This window comes from Phascolarctos cinereus, unplaced genomic scaffold (genome assembly GCF_003287225.1).
Source record: "Phascolarctos cinereus isolate Bilbo 61053 unplaced genomic scaffold, phaCin_HiC Scaffold_726;HRSCAF=1367, whole genome shotgun sequence".
Classification (NCBI taxonomy): domain Eukaryota; kingdom Metazoa; phylum Chordata; class Mammalia; order Diprotodontia; family Phascolarctidae; genus Phascolarctos; species Phascolarctos cinereus.
The window spans coordinates 175,977,020-175,997,376 of NW_027556098.1; the positions used below are offsets into that span (position 1 = coordinate 175,977,020).

At 41.7% G+C, this 20,357-nt stretch overlaps 1 protein-coding gene across 1 annotated transcript in view; it reads left to right on the forward strand.

Annotated features, from left to right (window-relative positions):
* POU2F3 (POU class 2 homeobox 3) overlaps window positions 1-20,357 on the forward strand; it is a 63,370-nt gene that overhangs the window by 10,294 nt on the left and 32,719 nt on the right.

Sequence of the window (20,357 nt, forward strand, 5' to 3'; positions counted from 1 at the left end):
ATTTTTAACCCAGTACCACAGAGTTTTGGTGATTATTGTTATATGTGTGTATGTACAAACACATATGTATGTATATATACACATACATTATATATATATATATATATATATATATATATGTGTGTGTATGTTTTTTAGTTTGTGGTCTAGACATGTTATTCTCCCTTTATTCCTAATTTTTAAAAGTATTTCCTTTGATATTCTAGATTTTTTATTCCTCCAAATATATTTAGTTAATATTTTGTTTAGCTTGATAAAGTAGTTTGTGGTAGCTCTTCCCTGTTTTTTATGTGTATTCTTCAAGTGTAGATCTTGAAGAAGAGACCATCAATGAGGGCACAAAACTGATTCCTGTTTAGTTACAGAGTGGATTAGATGATACCCCAACCTCCCTCCCACCTCTTCCACCAAGATCTCTTACAATACTTATTACCATTCTATGATACCTTGTACCCTGAAGTGTTCCTTTAGCGGAGTGGAAAGTGCTCTAGATTTGTAGTCCCAAAACCTCTGTTACTTACAACCTCTGTGGTCTGGGATAAATAATTTCATTTCTGTGAGCCTCAGTGTCCTCCTCTGTAAAATTAGGTGGCTTGGGCTAGATGATCTGAGCCCTAAATCCTACCAGCCCTCCTTTGTCTGTGTCTTTGAGCTCTTTAGCATCAAAAACCTGAGGATTCATAATAGGAAGTTTCTCTTTCCCTGCTGTCCTTTTAGCTTACCTATGTTCCATCCATAAACTCTGCCATTACTTTCATGGGAAAGCAGTAGTTGATAAGTGTGATTGCATGCGAAGAGGTGGGAGTCTGGGCCCTTCCTCTGCCAGTTGGGTCCAACCTCTTGGCCTGAGGCTCAGGTGCTACCTCTGCAGCTTCCTGTTTGTGGCTAAGGCAGTAGCTACAGTGTTTTGGGAGGGGGAGCCTTCCCAGAGATGAGCAATGAGGGGCAAGCACAAAGAGCAAGAAAGAGATAGATATACCCATACAGAGAGAAAGAGAAAAAGAGAGATCATCGTGAGTTATATCCCAGGAACATACGGACAGCCCCTACGGTTTCCACTCACTCCCCTGATCCCAAGACTATTGGTCAAACCCAGCCTGGTTCCAGAAACACTTCTGCTTCTCCCCCCTCCAGGTCCCCCAGGCAATGGGAGTTTCCAAGCCTAAGCTAAAGATAGAATTTTCCTATAGAACCAGGTGTGAGGGTGGGGAGATCATGGAAACTTAGCATCAAAGAGGAAAGCAAATGAAGCCCTTCCCCCATCTTTCTGAGATGAAAAAAAATCTGGTTTTCCCCAGAGTTACCTGGAAGATCCCTTTGATAGATGGACACCCATGAGACTCAAGGCTTGAGCCCTCCCTCAATTCTTTCAGGGTGGAGGTGCACTTATATTCCTTGGTGATTATATCTCTGAATGGCAATTTGATTCAACCCCAAATGGGAGGTTTTCCAAGGGATGATTCCCCTCCTTCAGCTAGGGCTGATAGAGCATCTTTAGCTTGGGAAGAGGTACAGGGAAGTGTTTCAGGAAGAAAGTTAGGCTCAAGTGCCCTACATGAAGCTTTTGACCTCAGTTGCTAGTTTCCACCTTTCTCCCACCTTTGCATTTATTTTGTACGGATGTTGTATAGATTTCTTCATGAGTGTGTTTTCTCCCCTCATAGAATGTTAACTCTTTGAGGGCATGGACTTTCATTTTTGTTTCCCCCGAGTATAGCACAGTACAGTGTCTGACATTTGGTAGGTGCTTAATAAATGCTGGTTGATGAATGATTTGAGTAGGGCTGAGAAAGGTTTGGGTACCCCCAGTCCCTGGGGCAAACATCAGCCCAGTCTCCCTGGGGCAGATGCCTGAGATAAGGAGTCTAGATGTTTGGGTGTGTATGTGTGAATAGCAAAGGGTGGAGAAAGGGGAGGGGAAGGGAAAAGAGAGGGTACACAGAGCTCCCTCTGTTCTCCATCAGAAATGTCTATGGAAGCAATTTCAACATTGAATAGATGAACTCCTCCCCAGCATCACAGGCTTCATTCACCATTACAATTTTTCCTTCGGATTTCTCTCGGTCTCCTGGCCCCCAAAGGGGCCTTGGATTCTATGTGTGGAACTTGCCTGCTATCTCTATCCATCCCCCCTTCCCTGTTGATATGAACATCAAATGAAATTATATATAGAAAATGCTTTGAAAATCTCAATGAGCTCTACTGATGCCAGCTATTATGAATTGTCCCTTTCCCATCTGTATTCTAGTCAGGAGTCTATGCAGCCTGATGATTAAAATTCCACAAACATTTTCCCTCTCTTTATATAGTTCCCATCCCATTTCATATTGTTCTACAGTCTCCCCTTTCTTATCACCCCAATAGCCCCTTGGTTCTGATTTCAGCTTCTTGTCTCTGCCACCCGGGCTGGAACCATATGTCATACTCCTTTCACCTCCAAGGAGCAGTCAATATCCAGTTTGCTTCTGATCCCTCCCCTGGGGGAATTTTATTCATATCCTGCTTTGCCTCTGCCCATCTCTGGTATCCTCTCCAACTCTTCCTCCAACATGCCGGTTGCCAGTTCACATTGGCCTGTGTCCAATTTGCTTTTTCTTCTTTGCTATCAGATTGAGGACACAGGCTCCGCACAGATTCTTTAGTCATACCATAGCTGTCTCCTCCTAAGTGGGGCACAGTCCTGGCCCTGTGTGCAATAGCAGAAAGAGGGCCAAGTTTGGAGTCCCAGGACCTGAGCTGAGATCCTAACTTTGCTATTCACTCCCCATGTGACCTTGGACAAGTTGCCCGTTTTCTCTAGACCCCAATTCCCTCATCTGTAAAATGAGGAGACTAGAGCTGATGACTCAGATCTGATGTCTCTTCTAGTTCAGTATTCTAGGATCTTCCCTGAAATGATGCTTGCCCTTGCCAGGTTGTGCCCAAATATCTATTCCTAATAGCCTATTAATAGAACAACAGAGGAATTTACTGAAATTGTGTACTTCTAGACAACTCAAAGCATAATTCACTTTATATAACAGATACTCCAGAAAAGTTGTGTGGAAATCAAATCTTTGTGAGAGCATATTTTAAATGCACCAAGGGAACTTGATAATTAAAGGAATTCTGTGGTGAATCCTAATGTAAAATAATGAATGAATTTGTAGTCTTAATTTATCTGTTTAATAAATTGAATTTTCTTTTTCTTTTTTTCAAGACAACCAGGGATTAGCCCAATGTCATACAGCTAGTAAGTGTCAAGTGTCTGAGGTTGGATTTGAACTCAGGTCCTCCTGACTCCAGGGCCAGTGCTTAATCCACTGTGCCACCTAACTGTCCCCAATTAATTGAATTTTTACATCAGAATTCCTTAAGTGGGGAGGAGTGGGAGGGGGAGTGTACAACTACATTCCTACTTTTAAAAAAATGAATTTGACCTTTTCAAAGTAAGCATAATCCCCTAACAGGGTCTATTCAGTACTGTAGTTCAAGCCTGGCTTTCAGGCACAGTATATGGCTTCAGTCACTGGAGTCTTGGATATAATTTCTTGTCCAAACATGGTGACTGGTGAGTCCAGCCTTGGAAACTACTCGACTAGTGTCCAGGGCAGTGAGTGATTTCTGCAGAGCACAGACATTATTAACTGATGGACATGAAGCCTTCCAAAGGAGGAGGCCTGGTTGAGGTGGTAGGGAGAGGCACTCTGCAGGTGTTGGAGAGTGTTGGGAGTTATTTCTGAGGATTTGAGCCCTCAGGTAGGGAAGCATTTCTAATATAGGATCTGGACAAAATACAAAACAAAGACTTCCTAATGCAGGACCTGTCAAATTGGCCTGAGAGGAAGCTGAGGTTCTGTGAAGTCTGGGCTTTCACGTTTGAAATGGGATCAGAATCAACCGTCTGAATGAGCATTTGGCGCTGCTGCAGTAGCCGCCGCCACCACCACCACCACCACTATCATCCCTCTCAGTTGGACCAGCAGTATTCCTAGGCTATGGGGCAGTAGAAGGCACTACCCAAGAGTCAGGAAATGCCCTGTGGCCTTGGGAGGGCATGCACTTCTTTGTATTTTTCCCAGGGTAGAGAGGAAGTAGAGGTAGATCCTACACCCAGTGTGGCCTGACACTCTGAGCACTCCTAAGATGCCTGGTCATAAAGCAGTAGTGTCAGACCAAAATAAAAAAAGAGGTCACTCAACTAAACATAAGAATCTCTGCTGGGCATATCTTGGCTTATTTTTAAAATATAATAGTATCTCTGTTTTATTGTATTTTTATTTATTTTGTTAAATATTTCCCAATTACATTTTAATCTGGTTCAGGCCCCACTCTGGAGTAACAAGCCATGTGTTTGACACCTTTGCTGTAAAGTTCATGAGAGGGAAAGTTTGGTCCAAAAGAACCCAGATTTAGGTTTAAGATGTCCTAAATCTCTCAGGCCCATCCAGGATCAAATGCCTACATATTAGCTACATTCCTAGCTCTGTGACCCTGGATAAGCATATAACTTCTTAATGGTGTATAAAATGGAAATAATAATAACAATAATAATAATAGCTAGTATTTAATACCTTCAAACTTGCAAAACACTTTACAAATTTTATCTCATTTTATCCTCACTACAACCCTGGGAGGTAGGTGCTATTATTATCTCCATTTCATAAATGATGAACTCAAGGCAAACAGAGATTGAGTGACTTTTCCAAGGTCATATAACTAGTGTCTGAGGTTGAATCTGAACTCAAATTTTTCTTGCACCAGTTCCAGTGTTTTATCCACTGTACCACCTACCTGCTTCATAATACTTGTACCTACTAAGGGGAAAGTGTTTTGTAAACTGTGAACTGTGTGAATCATTATCGTAGCAAACAAATTCAGCAAATATTTTCGACTGCCTCTTATTTACTGAGAGACAACAGTGGCATGTTAGATAAAAACTGGCCTCGGAGTCAGGAAGACCTGGTTTTAAGTTCCTCCTCTGACTCATACTGGCTATCTTAACCATTTTTGTGCTCTTTGTTGTTGTTATTCAGTCATGTCCAACTCCTTCATGATCCTATTTGGAGTTTTCCTTGCAAAGATACTGGAGTGGTTTGCCATTTCCAGCTCATTTTACAGATGGGGAAACTGAGGCAAACAGGGTTAAGTGACTTGCCCTGAGTCACACAGCTAGTGTTTGAGGCCAGATTTGAACTCACCAAGAGTGTTCTGACTCCAGGTCCAGGGCTCTATCCACTACGCCACCTCATTGTTCCCATCAGTGATCTAGGTAATTCTTTAAGACCTAAGTTTCAGAGAAAGCAATGACTTGCACTAGTACAGGAAACTTTCTCACCCAGGAGTTCAGTCCCTATATCCCTACTATGTGCAAGACATTATTCCAGGTGCTGGAGGTACAAAGGTGAAAAAAAAAAACCCTTCATAGTTTTACCCAATCCCTGCCCTCAAGAAACAGATAAGGAGGCCTATATGTCCTGGCTCCCAGGTGGAGAGGAACTACTCAGAATGCAGGTCAACCAAGTTGGATAAGCTGTCTAACAGGCCAGCCACATTGCCAAGGCTCCGCTCCTGGGCAGTATTAATGATTAGCACCATTGTTTCTTCTTTTCCATACCTCAAAGTGTAGTTTCCTCCACAGGCTATGAGGGCAAATACCTAACTGCTCTGGGGAAATTCCCCTTTTCTCCCCAACCCATCCTTCCATACCTGTTCCATGGCCTTATGCTCCTGGGAATACCAAATATCTCCTAGCTGCTTTTTTCCTTCTATCTCAATGACCTCCATTTAAGGGGTGAGAAGAATCTCCCCCTTTGGAAAGGCATTGTTGTTTAATAGAAAGGGTGCCAGATTTGAATACTGAAGATCTGGATTTCATTCCCAGCATGGAGAAGTCAAGAATCAGAGACGTCTAAAGGACAGAACATTGATTTGGAATCAGAGGTTGAATCATGCCCTTGCCTGTCTCTGTTCAACTTTTGAACGACACAACCATTCTGAGCCTGTTTCTTGATATGAGGCAGCTAATTGTTGCAATGGTTGGAGTGCAGAACTAGTTAGGAAGACCAGGAGTTTGAATCATGCTTCAGACATTAATGGTGGGATCTTTGGTAAGTCGTTTAATCTCAGCCTCAGTTTTCTTATCTGTTAAGTCTGTTATCTATTATCTGTGTAGGATAATAATAACATATCTTATGGGATTGTTGTGAGGATCAAACAGTGTTTTGCAAACTTTAAAATGCTATATAAATATTACTATTGCTGTTATCTTTTCCTCTAAACCCAGTCTTCCTCCTAACTTCCCTATTTCTGTTGAGGACACCACCATTTTTCCACTCCCATCCTTATTATCTGTAAAGTAGGTGGGCTCTTAGTCCCTCCTCACTACAAATCCTGTGAGTCTCTAAATCTTTCCACTTAGACTTACTTTATGCCCTTGCAAACTGGCAATAATAATATTTGCACTACCTACTGGTTTGGGAGGAAAGTGCTTTGTAAACCTCAAAGCATTATAGAAATATGGGTCATTTGAAAGGCAGGAAGAAGTGAAACAGTGTACGAGAAAGAAGTTAAATGTGAAACAGTGGACCTGGATTCCCTGACTCCCAACACACAGCCTTAGGCCACCTTGCTCAACTGTTCCATACTGATACTACCTCTGCTTTCCATTTTCTGCTATGAAAGTTCTCTTTTGCTCACGTCCATGACCAAGCTCACACCTAGCTAGGGGGCCACAAGAATGTAGGGTTTATTTACCAGGAGGGGATCAGGTTGGCTCTATGCAAAGAGAGGTGTGGAAAGGACTCAATCCAGCCAGCCATTGGTGAATATTTTCCAATTCTCCATAGTCACTGGCTCTGGCCCTGGAAACTGTTTGCTGAGACATCCTAGCTGTTTGGTCTATGGGAACTGAGGGAATAGGACCTGGTCAGAGAATTCAGTAGAATAGGAAAGAAAGGGGAAGAGAAAATGCTGTGTGAGAAAAAGCTGTTTGACACCATTTTCATTAGCAAATGAGCAGGACACACAGACCTGGCAGGGCTCAGATCAGAGCGGTCCTTAGAAAGCCCTCAAAGAGCTGGTGGTAGCCCTGCCAGCTAAAAAGAAAGGCTGTTTTAATGTTGCTTCTGGGCCAGTCTTTCTCTGGCCAATTTTAATGATTCAAATTGAAAACAGTTATAGTTAAGGTGACCCCTGCAGATTCCTATGGTGTCCTGAAGAATTAATTTTACTTTTATGTTTTGGATTCACCTTGTCTTGACACAGAGTAACAATATGGCTAAGTCTCCTACAAGTTTCTATTGCTAGATAGAAATCTTGTTGCATGACAGACCTTTTGAAGTATCATAATGTGTTCTCTTTAAATTTTATGTATACCTAGTTATTTACATGTTGTCTCCTGCATTAGAATGTGGGCTTCTTAATGTCAGGGACTGTTTTTGCCTTTTTTTGTATCCCCAGTGCTTGGCACACAGTAGGTGCTTAATAAATGCTTGTTGCCTGGCATCATCTGAATTAGCACCTGCCTTGTAGGATTATATGATAAACCCTCAGTCAATCAATCAACACACTCCAGATCTTCGAGATGTCTGGCTACCGTCATGGGGGTAAAATAATGCTGGTAATAATGACAAATTAATAAGCTCCATCTTTAATGAGTTTTATAGGCATCTTCCCATTTATCCTCAGAGCATCCTTGAGGGCTAGAAATGGGGTAGAGATTATTCTTTCTTTTTTACAGATAAGGAAACTGAGGCACAAAGGTTAGAAGCTCAATTTGACCCAAGTTCACCCAGTTTTTTAGTAAGAAAGAAACAACACAGAAACTTGATAACCAGTTCCAGGAGCTAGTTACTAGAATTGACTGTTCCTGAGCCTTAGAAAACACGATTTGGTCAACAACGTGAGGCAGGGTATTGCATCAGAAAGAACAGCAAAGGTCAAGAGAGTCCTAGATTAGGATCCTTCTGACACTTACTAGCCGTGGCACTATAGGAAAGTCACCTAGTCGCTGTAAGCCTCAGTTTATTCATCTGTAAAATGGGAGTAACCATAAAGATGCCGGTAGTAGTTTCTACCACGGCAAAGAATCCCCGCCCTCTTTTTTTTTAACGACTGGAACAAAGAAGGAGGGGAGAGATTGAGCGGGGAACTCATCTCCCTTGTCTGTGACTTTGTGCTGGTTGTCCCCCATGTCCGTTGCACTTCAGTGATTCTCAAGGAGAGAACGAGGCTGGCGACTTTTCACAGCTCTGTCTCACTTAAATCCAATTCATGAGCAAGTCGAGACATAGGCCTGGTGATGTCATTGGGCCTGTGTGAGAAGGAAGGACAAACAACGATAATGTTCACCCTCATCGCTTCTGCCTTTTGGAAATCCTACCTCCCGACCAATGAGGCTCAGCTCAATTGCCACCCCCATCAAGAGGCCCAAGTTGTTATTGCTCCCTTCCCCCTCCCACGAGAAATTCCTTGGAATTTGCTTTGTATGTATTTTGTAGTGACTTCTCTGGGTTTGATGTTTACCCGCAATCAAATGTAAGCTCCTTGAGGGCAGGCATGGTTTTCATTTTTGTCTGTATCATCAGCACCAAGCACAGTGCCTGGCATATGCTGGTCTAAGTGGATGCTTATCAAATGCTCATTCAGTTGAATTGCCCAAACTCCTAATAATAGGTGACAGAGTCAGATTAGAACCTTTATTGGCTGACTCCCAATCCAGTGCTCTCTCTGTTAAAACAGGTAGCTCTTCGAGGAGGCATTCCATCACCACAATTTGGAAGGAGAAGGGGAAGTGGAACTTCCAAATAACTTCTCCAAATGTTTGAATTTGTCAGTTGCAGGAACCTTAATGCCAGTTCAGTAGTATGATTGAGATCAGTTGAGGAAAGAAGATAATAGCATGTGAAAGAATTATTGGCTACTGGCTCAGGGGTTTTAACATGCACCAAGGGAGCCCAAGTACCCATGGACATAAGGGCTAGAGGGTGAAGAAAAAGAAAGGGTTGTAGATATTAGTTTAAGAGAGAGAGTCATCCCTAATATGTAGGAGATTTGGACAACTGATGTGGGCCTTGTATTCTGGGGGCCTCCTAGCAACTGGACAGTGACTAGGTGGTGAAGGGACATGATTTGAAGAGAGGAAATAATTTGGGGAGAGGAAGTAGGTCTACTGAGGAGTACTAAACTACTAAAAAAAAAATAATCCCCAAGCTTCATCTACATAGAAATAGTTCCCCCCACCTTACTCCTTGGCGAGGGACTAGGCCTGCCCTTCCCTCAGCCACACCCCCTACCTCAGGCTCCAGGTTGCCCATTTGTGGCTTCTTTCCCCACCTTAAATGTTCATTTTAACTTGCATGCTAATATGCGGGTGTGAGTTTTCTCAAACCTAGAGACAATCCTGGCAATAGAATCAGCTACCAAGGTGTGTTCAGCATAGAGATCCTCATCCCTTCAAAGACTTGGCAGATCCAACAGAAAAAATGCAAAGACACAGACAGGCTTGGAAAGAATGACAGTGTCCTCCATGCTTTCTCATCCTTCCCCGTTTATTCAATGCCATCACCAGCAGCAGTATCACCACCATCCACGGCCATAGGATCAGAGGGCTTAGAACAAGAAGATAACCTCTGGGATAGGCTAGTTTTGCTGTCCATCACCTCAGATGCAGGCGCCCTACTGTGGACTTGCTGTCTTTATTAGTAAGACCAAGCCAAGTGATACCACTTGTCAGCATAGTATAATCTAAAGAATGTTGGATTTGGAGTTGGACAACCTGAGTTTGAATCCCAGAGCTGCCATTTACTAGTTCTACGGTCTTAGACAAATCACTTTAGCTGCTTGGGCCTCAGTTTCCTCATTTATAAAATGAGGTGACTTCCAGCTGTATTAACCCATGATCTTCCTTTATCCCATGGTGGTACTGTGTTGGAGTGATGGGACCTCGATTAAGGAAGACTCATCTTCCAGAGTTCAAATCTGGTCTCAGACTTTGAATAGCTTTGTAACCCTGGGCAAGTCACTTAACCTTGTTTGCCTCAGTTTCTTCATCTGTAAAATGAGCTGGAAAAGGAAATGGCAAGCCCTCCAGCATCTTTGCCAAGAAAACCCCAAAAGGGGTCATGAAGAGTCAGACACAACTGAAAACAACTGTACGTTTATTCTATTAATAATGATGATGTAATAAAATGCATGCTATAAAGTGGTCAGTACTTCATTGACTTCTGATAATTTCACAAATTTGCCTGAAGCTCAAAGGTTAAATGATTTTTCCGTGTTCACAAAACTAATAAAAATTTGAGGTAGGGTTTGAATCTAGGTCTTCTTCTTGAATAAGAGAAGACAACAGATTCTACAAACAGTAGGACAATAAGCTTGATTTCTAGTTCTGTGAAAATTCTACAGGCAATTAGGAGACAGAGGGCTGGGCCTGGAGTCATGAAGACCTGAGTCCATATCTAGCCTCAGACACTAGGCAAATCACTTAATTTATATCTACTTCAGTTTTCCCATCTATAAAATGGAGGTGACAATAGCACCTATCTCCCAAAGTTGTTGTGAGGATCAAATGAGATAATATTTATAAAGAGCTTATTAGCATAGTGCCTGGCATATAGTAGGCACTCAGTAAATGCTTCCTTCTTTCCTCCTTCCTTCCTTCCTTATTGAAGAGATGGGTAGTGAACATCTAGCAAAGGAAACAATATTTATTAATAGCCAGGATCACTTCTACTAGGAGAGGCTTTGCCAGATTAAAACCTCATCCCTTTTTTTTGAAAGGGTTGCATAAATGGTAGATGAAGGCAATAAAGTACATAAAGTTTACCTAAATTTTGATGAAGCATTTGATAATGTATTTTACAATGTTCCTTTTTTTTTTTTTGGCTAGGCAATGGGCTTAAGTGACTTACCCAGGGGTACACAGCTAGTAAGTGTTATGTGTCTGAGGCCGGATTTGAACTCAGGTCCTCCTGTGTGCCACCTAGCTGCCCCTACAATATTCTTAAAGAGAAAATAGAGTGATATGGAATAGACAGAGATACAGTTAGATGGATTTGGAAGAGTTTGAATGGCTGGAGTCAAAGAATAATTATTAATAATTCAAGTTCAGCTTTTCAGGAAGATACCATTGGAGGTCCCCAGCAACCTGAGCTTGCCCTGTGCTTTCCCGCGCTTTGACCAGTGACTTGGATAAATGAATAGAGTGCTCTTCTAATTTGTAAATATCACCAAGTTGGGAGGGATAGCTAACATATTAGCTGACGGTCAGGATCCAAAAGAATCTTTACAAATTAGGGCAATATGATGAATGTAATAAGATGTAATAATTCAGTGGGGATGAATGTAAAGTCTTATAAACGGATTCGAAGAATCAACTGCCCAAGAATAAGATGGATGAGGGAAGGTTAGACAGGAGTTTATCTAAAAAAGATTTGGAGGTTTTAGTGGACCTTAAGCTCAATGTGAGATATCAATGTGAGGTACTAGCCAGGTTGCCTCTCTATAAAGTGATAATGTTGGATACTGGTTTCTTTTCCTTTTTTTTTTTCCATCTAGGCCTGTGATTTCATGAGCATGGAAACTCCCTTCATGCAGACTGGCAATGCATCGTTTAATTTTAGTCTTGGAGAGTGGCTTGGGGCACTGCCAGGTTAAGGGATGTGGCTGTGGACACCCAGCCATTAGGCCTCAGAAGCAGGACTCAAACCTAGGTCTTTCTGACCACAAGGCCAGCCCTCTGCACGCTGATGTGGTTACTTCTTTGGCCACCTGTTGGAGTCCCAATTCCCTCCAAGATTCAGCTAGGATTGAGGCCTTTCCTGATTCCTCTAGTTATTAGTGTCTTCCTGCTTCAATTACCTTGAGTTTACTTATCTGTCTTCATATTGTTGCCCACCCCATCCCTATTATACTCCCCCAGCCCATAGTAAAAATTCTTGAGAAGAAGGACTGTTGTTTTGCAAGTCCCCTAGCACAGATCTTTGCACATAGTTAGGTGCTTAAAATACTTATTGAATTCAATTGACTTAATTCCTACCAGCATTATTTTCATTTTAATAAAAAATTCTTTAAAATGAAAATGTTTTAAACAAATATCTAATGGGGGAACCCTAAGCATTGTGACCGACCAGTATAGGAGCTAGTTTTAGGGAAAGAGATCTTTGATCTGCTTCCCTTCTATTGAGTCAGTCTGGTGATACCTACCTCTCTTTGGGGGAGATCTGAACTCCCAAACTCTGGTAGGGTGGAAGAGTGCTGGATTTGGAGTCGAGAACTAGAGTTTGAGTCTGAGTTCTGCCCCATGGGATCTTGGCACTATCTCATTTAATCCTCACAAAAACCCTGGGAGGGTGGTGCCATTGTTATCCTTATCTTATAGAAGGGGAAAACAAAAGCAGTCAGAAGTTGTGACTTGCTACTAAGTATCTGAGTTCACCTCAAGTGTTCCTGATCCAGGTTCAGTGTTTTATCTACTGTGATACTTAGTTATTTCCTTTAAGCTTTCTGAACAGTCACTTGACCTCTACTAACCCTCAGTTTCCCGGCATGTAAAATGAGGGGGTTGAATTTGATGACCTCCATGTTTCCTTCTGTTCTAAGTCTACGATCCTATGATTTTTTAAAGATAGCTATATGAATTGTGCCTTTATTTTCTTAGGACCTCATGGGGCCATATGCAAGAATATATTGATCAAACCCTAGACATACACTAGTGTGCTAGAATCATCCCAAAAAGCCAAGTGAAGAAGTTTCACTATGAACATTTACACCTCAAAAAATAACAAATGCTACAAATCAGGGCTTGATTTATTGTTGATCGTCTAGACTTAAGAAAGTGGTGGAGAAAATGGTAATAATACAGATTAAACTAAAAGTGTCATTTTTTTCCTGGAAAGCCAGTTGTTAAACTCTTACCAGCACACCACTGGATAGGTCTAGTGGTGCTCCAGTTGGGACCTAAGTATCTTCAAGTGGACCAAGGCCTCAGAATCCCTCAGGGAGGTGACAACTCTGCATGTCATACAAGAGAAAGATTCCCTTGTTTTCTATATTTAAAGATTCAGCAGGCATAGCCATATGACATCTTAATATCACGTAACCCTCCACCCCAAACTGTAGCTAACCCTGGGTTAGCAGGGAAATACAAAGTAAGAGTCCATTCAGAGCCCCATGTAAAACTCTCCTCCGAAGGACTGTCTGTACTGGGTGCTAATAAAAGCTACATAGAGTAACAGACAGACCCAAGGGTCTCTTTAGATGGTCTCATTCCAGTCTCATTCCAGAGGTTTCAACCATGGGATTATGGAACATGAATTGTAATTAGAGACATGGATTTGGGTCCTGGCCCTGTTTTCTAGGTGACTTTGGGAAGTTACTTCCTTTCTCTTGACCTCAGTTTCTTGACCTGTAAAATGAAAGGGTCACACCAGAACAGGGGTTCTTATTCTGGGGCCTGTGAAATTAAAATAGGTAGATAGATAGATACAGATACATACATACATACATACATACATACATACATACATACATACATAACTGAATTTCAATATAATTGTCTTTTGGGGGTAATCTTATGGATTGTATTTTATGCCTTTAAAAACATTATTCTGAGGAGTCTGTAGGCTTCACCAGACTTTCAAAAGAGCTCTATGAATACAAAGGTTACAAATCCCTAGACTGGATAATAATCAAAGTTCTATCCAGCTCTAAATGACATACTCCTTTCCCTTTCTCTGCCTGCCTGCCATGGTGGGAAGAAAAAGGAGTGGTAGCTTTGTAAATATGTAGGACCATTCCTTTATGCCCCCCTTTTTCCTGCAACAGGAGTGAATTTGCTTTGCCTTTTATTAGTTTCATTTAAAACTCTCTGGAATAAATCTAGGATAGGTATTTCTTTTTTTAATTAATTTATTTTTAGTTTTTATTTTTAGTTTTCAACATTCTCTGCTGTAAGCTTTTGAGTTTTAAATTTTCTCCCTCCCCAAGACAGCGTGCAATCTGATATAGGCTCTACATATACATTCCTATTAAACATATTTTCACATTAGTCATGTTTTAAAGAAGAATTAGAACCAATAGGAAGATCTACAAGAAAGAAGAAACAAAACAAAACAGAAGAAAAAAGAGCAAATAATATGCTTCGATCTGTATTTAGACTCCATAGTTCTTTATTTGGTTGTGGAGCATTTTCTATCATGAGACTTTTGGAGATGTCTTAGATCCTGGCATTGCTGAGAAGAGCTAAGTCTATCAAAATTAGTCATCACACAATGTGGCTGTTACTGTGTAGAACATTCTCCTGCTTCTGTTCACCTCACTCTGCATCACTCCATGCGAGTCTTTCCAAGTTTTTCTGAAGTCCACCTGCTCATCATTTCTTATAACACAATAGTATTCCATTACATTCATATACCACAGCTTGTTTAGCCATTCCCCAGTTGATGGGCATCCCCTCAGTTTTCAATTCTTTGCCACCACAGAGAGAACTGCTATAAATATTTTTGTACATGTGGGTCCTTTTCCCATTTTTATGATCTCTTTGGGATACAGCCCTAGAATTGGTATTGCAGGGTCAAAAATGCACATTTTAATAGCCCTTTGGGTATAGTTCCAAATTACTCTCCAAAATGGTTGGATCAGTTCAAAATTCCACCAACAATGCATTATTGTGTTCCAATTTTCCCACATTCTCTCCAGCATTTATCATTTTCCTGTTTTGTCATGTTAGCCCATCTGATAGGTGTGATGTGGTACCTCAGAGTTGTTTTGATTTGCATTTCTCTAATCAATTGTGATTTAGAGCATTTTTTCATATGACTATAGATGGTTTTAATATCTTCATCTGAAAACTGCTAGGATAGGTATTTCTTTCAAGGTTATGTTTTATTCTCCTCTTTTTTTGATATTTTTGCCTTAAAACTAGGGACAAGAAGAACAAAAAGCAAAACAAAGTTTAAAATAGAATCATCAAGTGTAACTGTTGAGAATAGTACATTGCAAAAGCAGACTATGGGCAGAGTTTCCAGGCTAGGTTGTTGTTGTTTTAGCCCTTAATTCTCCAGGAGCACCATGACATCAGGGAGGTGATGCCATGACTTGCAAGTGAATTGGATTTAATGAGGGAGGGTTTGTGCAAAGTCACCAGCCTTACTGTCTTCTCTGAAGACATCTGGAGCCATCTTCACTGGCCTAGTGGCAAGATATAGATCAGGATGACTGGAGATAGCCTCCTCCAGGCTAGATAAGAGAAAAGGGGGGATCTTTCAATGTCTCTCTCTGTCTCTGCCTCTCTGTCTCCCTCTGTCTCTCTGTCCTTTGGTCTTTCTTTGTCTCTGTCTCTCTGTCTTTTTCTGTCTCTTTCTCCCTTTCTTCCTTTCCTGTGTTTCTTTGTTGTTGTTGTTGTTGTTATTGTTTTTTTTGTGAGGCAATTGGGGTTAAGTGACTTGCCCAAGGTCACACAGCTAGTAAGTGTCAATGTATTTCTCTTAACCATTCCCAACTCAGAGAAGAAAGTCGAGATTCTGCAGCAAGAGGCAGTATAAGAACATGACAATGGACATGATACAGCGGTGAAGATTTCTGATCAAACTCTATCCAAGAAAAGTCTTGGGGACAGTCTTCAGAGGTTGATGGTTACCATAATCATTATCCAGCCCACTGTACTTCCCCTAGGAAAAGCAGTCATAACTGTAACCAACAGTTCATAGGATTTAGAGCTGAAAGTAGTCTTATAAATTGTCTGGTCCAAACACTTCATTTTCAAGATCAGAAAAATGAAATCAAAGGGGAAAATGACTGGCCCAAGGTCACATAAGCAGGTAAATAACAGAACAAGGGTTGAAATCCAGTTCCTCTTTCCATTGTACTCTTTATTTCTCCCATATCATCCCGTATCACTTATCCCAGGCAAATAAACAACAGAATGGAACCTGGGCCCTCCTGAGAACTAGAATCAACAAGAAGAACTCCCATCTTAGAATAGTGAAACCACTTGCCTACAACTCCTGGAAAATCAAACATGGGGAAGTCCTGAAATATAGAAATAGTTTTAAAAAATTAAGGTTATGATTTTGTACCTTGGGTTTAGGCAAAAAAGAAACATTTCTATAGGCCCTTGTTGAGATTTCCTGTGCTCTTGTGGGTTTCTCTATTTTTTTCTGGGAGATAGCAGAGTCTCATAGACATAAAACGGTGGTATTTTTCATGCTTGTGCCAGCTGTAACAAATCTCCCTTCTTGCTAAGGAGAGAATGAAAAAGTGTTAAAATGCTGTGACTAATAAACTTGTAGCATTTCCAGAGTAATACAAGCAGAAAAAAAATACATAAAGATATCTCTTATTTTGAGAATTTTATTTCTGGAGGTGTCAGCTTCAAGTATCAGATGGAGAAGCAATAAGAATTACAGGCTTCACAGAATCAGGCTTTTTAGAGATGGAAGAGACAGTAGTGGACATCTAACCCAGTCCCTTCATTTTACAGATGGGTAAACAAAAGCTCAGAGAGGTTACTTACTATACATTGTCACTGTGCTAAGTGCTGGGCACAGTTGCCACTGAGGATACAAAGAAAAGCAAAAAAAAAAATGGTCCCAGCCTTGGAAGAGCAGACATTCTAATAGAGCATAAGGGGGGACCACAATATGTAAAAAACTAGGGACAAACAAGATGTATACAAAGAAGATAAAAGGTAATCTGAAAGAATTGGTGGTGGGGGCAGGAACCACGAAATCAATCCAGCAGTCAATAAACATTTGTTAACACCTACCTGTAGGGGGCAACTACCTGGTGTAGCGGATAGAGCTCCAGCTTTGGAATCAGAAGGACCTGAGTTCAAATGTGGACTCAAGACACTTGACACTTACTAGCTGTGTCAAGTCACTTAACCCTGATTGCCAAAATAAACACCTACCTGTGCCAGACACCATGTTAAGCATTGGAAAGACCTCTTGTAGAAAGTAGGATTTGAACTGTCTTGAAGGACACAAGGAAACCAAGAGGGAGTTACAGGAGAGGAAGTAGAGCACTGAAGCATACAGGCATGGGGAACAGCCAGTAGAAAGGGACAGAGACAGGAAATGGAGTGTCCTGACATTTTTGAAGAGCTTTAAGTAGGCCAATGTAGCTGGGTTGTAGAGTTTGTCGAGAAGGGTTGTCATGAGGCCAGTAAGTAGCAGAACTCCAACCCAGGTCTTCTGATTCTAGGTGCAGAATTATTGCCGCTGTGTGTTCAGTTGTGTCCCACTCTTCATGACCCCATTTGGAGTTTTCTTGGCAAAGATATTGGAGTGGTTTTCCACTTCCTTCTCTAGCTCATTTTACAGATGAGAAAACTGAGGCAAACAGGGTGAAGTGACTTGCTCAAGGTCATAAAGCTAGTCAGTGTTTGAGGCTCGATTTGACTGCAGGCTCAGTACTTTACCCACTACACCGCCTGGCTGTTCTATTATTTCCACTAGACCATGCATTACTAAAGGTCATAAAGTTCTGGATTTGGAAAGGACTTCAGATATCACAGAATCCAACCCTCTCATTTTATAGTGGAGCAAACTGAGGTTTAGAGGAGTTAAATGAGCTGCCCGAGGTCACAAAGTTGATTAGTGGCAGAAACAGGATCAGATGGCAACTTTCCTGGTTCTCAATTCAATACCTTTCCCAATCCACTAAACCTGAAATCTGTGCAATTTATAAGAGCAAAGGAGCCTCTCCTGCTCAGGATGGTTTCAATCCAGGCCAGAGGGACAGAAGAGGGGAGTTCTCCATATACTATACTTGCCAAAGTTTGCACAGATATCTAAAGAGATCAGGGCAGCAGGCCTGGGGGGTGGAGCAGGAAGCATAGACAGAGTGCCCTGATCTAGGGTACAGGCACTGGTTACTGCAGGCATCTGGGGCCTTGCTCATCTATGACGAGTTATCTAGCTGCTTGAAGCTAGATTCTACCACTTGAAATATGTCTGCAGGATGTTTTTGTGAACAGCACCTTTGCCAAACCTTTATAGATCAGTTACAAAACAGAAACTGTTCTTCGCTGGTAGGGAGAAGTAGAGAAGGGGGAGAGGGGAGGGGAAAAAAAAACTGGGCAGTAATTGAAGGCAGGTTGGGAGATGTTCACGCTTTGAAATTCTCCTTCTTGTGAAATGTTTATGAAACACTTTCCACAAACGAGTTATGCAACTAGGGCAACAGCTTTGATCACTTTCATCGCCAGTGATATATTCATTAGTGTTTGGTTGTTTTCCCTGCGTAGGTCATGTGAAAATGTCATCGGACTCTTGCTGTGGAAGGTGACTGACTGCCTGCTAGGCTCTGCCCAGCAAAGCACGTCAGGGGGTGAGAGGTGGGGAACAATCTTAATAGAAATATTCATTTCTCTCCTTATCTTTTCCCTCCTACTCCTGGAAGATCCTGAACTCATTTCCAGGACCAATCTTATCTCTCTCAGTTTTGAGGGGTTTGGGTTTTTGTTTGTTTGTTTTTTGTAGAGAAGACACTAAATGTGGAAATCTAGAGACTGGGTTATTGGCGTGGCTGAGCCAATTATTTGGAAGAGAAATTTTACCTCCTTCTAGGCCTTGTTTTCTTCATCTGTAAAATGGGACTGGTAACACCTATCCTCTATCTTCCCTTTGGATTTTGAAGCCAAGTGTTATGCAAAATATTTTCAGGTCCTTCCAAGATGAGCTCACTGTTTTCTAATGAGTAGTGCCAGGGAATTCATTGGGATTAGGGAAGAAAATAAAACATGATGCCATTTTAACTGTCCTGGTCACCTCTGAAGATACAGGGTACCAGAATACCCATCTCAGTTGGTGGGGATAATCAACAGAAGTAAGGCACTAATGTTAAGGGGGACTAGGAAAGGTTTTTTGTGGAAAGTGGGATTTTAGCTGAGACTTGGTAGGTGGGTGGCCAGGCTCAAGTAACTAACTGGCAAGACTAACCCTATGTCACAGTCCATGTCCCAAGCCTTCAGAGAATCTTAGAGCCTAAAGAAGTACTTCACACTGTGTGTAGAGTCTCAAAGAGAGAGAATGAAAGAGAGAGACAGACAAATAGGCAGACAGAAACAAAGACAGAGATAGAGCCAGGGGACAACCTCTCTGTTTCCAGTAAGGCTGTGGGTTTGGTTTAGTTTTCACAAATATGTATGGCAAGGGGTGGGTGGGTGCAGGAATCAGGTTTTCATCCAATTTGCCTCAGGTTCTCATGTTATGAAGTTATGGGATCCAACTGAAGGCTTCTCTATCTTGTCTCCCAAATCCACAGCAACACCCAGTTGCCTGGAAGGGATCCAGCCTTTTCCCCTCAGCAGCTGTGAAAATGTTTTTCCCCCCCAATTGGAAAGGACTTTGTTTCTTGAACACTTGGCTCCTTCTTTGGACACCACCTCGAGAGCATTGGAGAAGTCAGCTGGAGGCAATGGAAGCTGTTTTTTCCTTTTCAGAGGTGGAGTGTCAAAGACCCACAAAATCCAGATAGCCAAGGTTTTCAACCTTGATTGGGAAAATGAGGAAAGCATCCGCCATTTTAATTTTTAAAATCAGATTGTTTGAGAACAGGGATTTTGTTTTTCAGGGGGACTTTCCCCACCCCATGCCTACTGGATGATCAAGACATCAGTATGAAGTAATGAGGGTTGAGAGAGTCCCTGTGAAGCAAGAGAATCAGAAGAGCATGAGACACAGCTGTCAGAAAACCCTCACATTAACATCAAAAGGATGTTTCCCAGCATACTGTAAACATCATTTTCAGAAGGGGATCAACTTGGGGCTTGGGAGACCCCTAGAAAGAATTTAGAGGGCAGTTGATCCAGGGAAGAGAAGAAAGGGTGAGTTTGCTTTCATGATGGCACTGGGTGCTGAAAGCAAGTGTTGCAGGAAGACCTGGCACTGTTTCTAACAGATAGCACCCAGTTTGGACGCAGAGCACATGTTTTGGAGCTCTGTCATAGCTGCTCCTCCTTATCTTCTCATTGTGCATAATGAGTCTATAAAGGAACCCTACTACTTGCCTCCTAAATTGGGGCCTTGCCAAGCTGCCTGAGGTGGTTCCACTGGAGAGATTCTGGCTCCCCATTTTCCATATCCTCCCTTCATTCCCTTCCTCCCTACCCCCAATCCTAATTCTCAAATTCCCGAAGTTACCAACAGCAGCGAGGAGTAGGGGGACGGAAAAAGATTCTAGTGTAGAGCTCTATGGAACCTTGGATACCCAACCAGAAAGGTTTCACTTAGATTGAGTAACAATAACACTACCTCCCCCCAACTTCAAAGCAAGGATTAAGGTTTTTTTTTTTAAACCCTCTATTTCTCACTCATTTTTTTAAAACCAGCTGCCAAATGTCTTCTTGGAATTTGGTGTGTAAAACTCTAAAA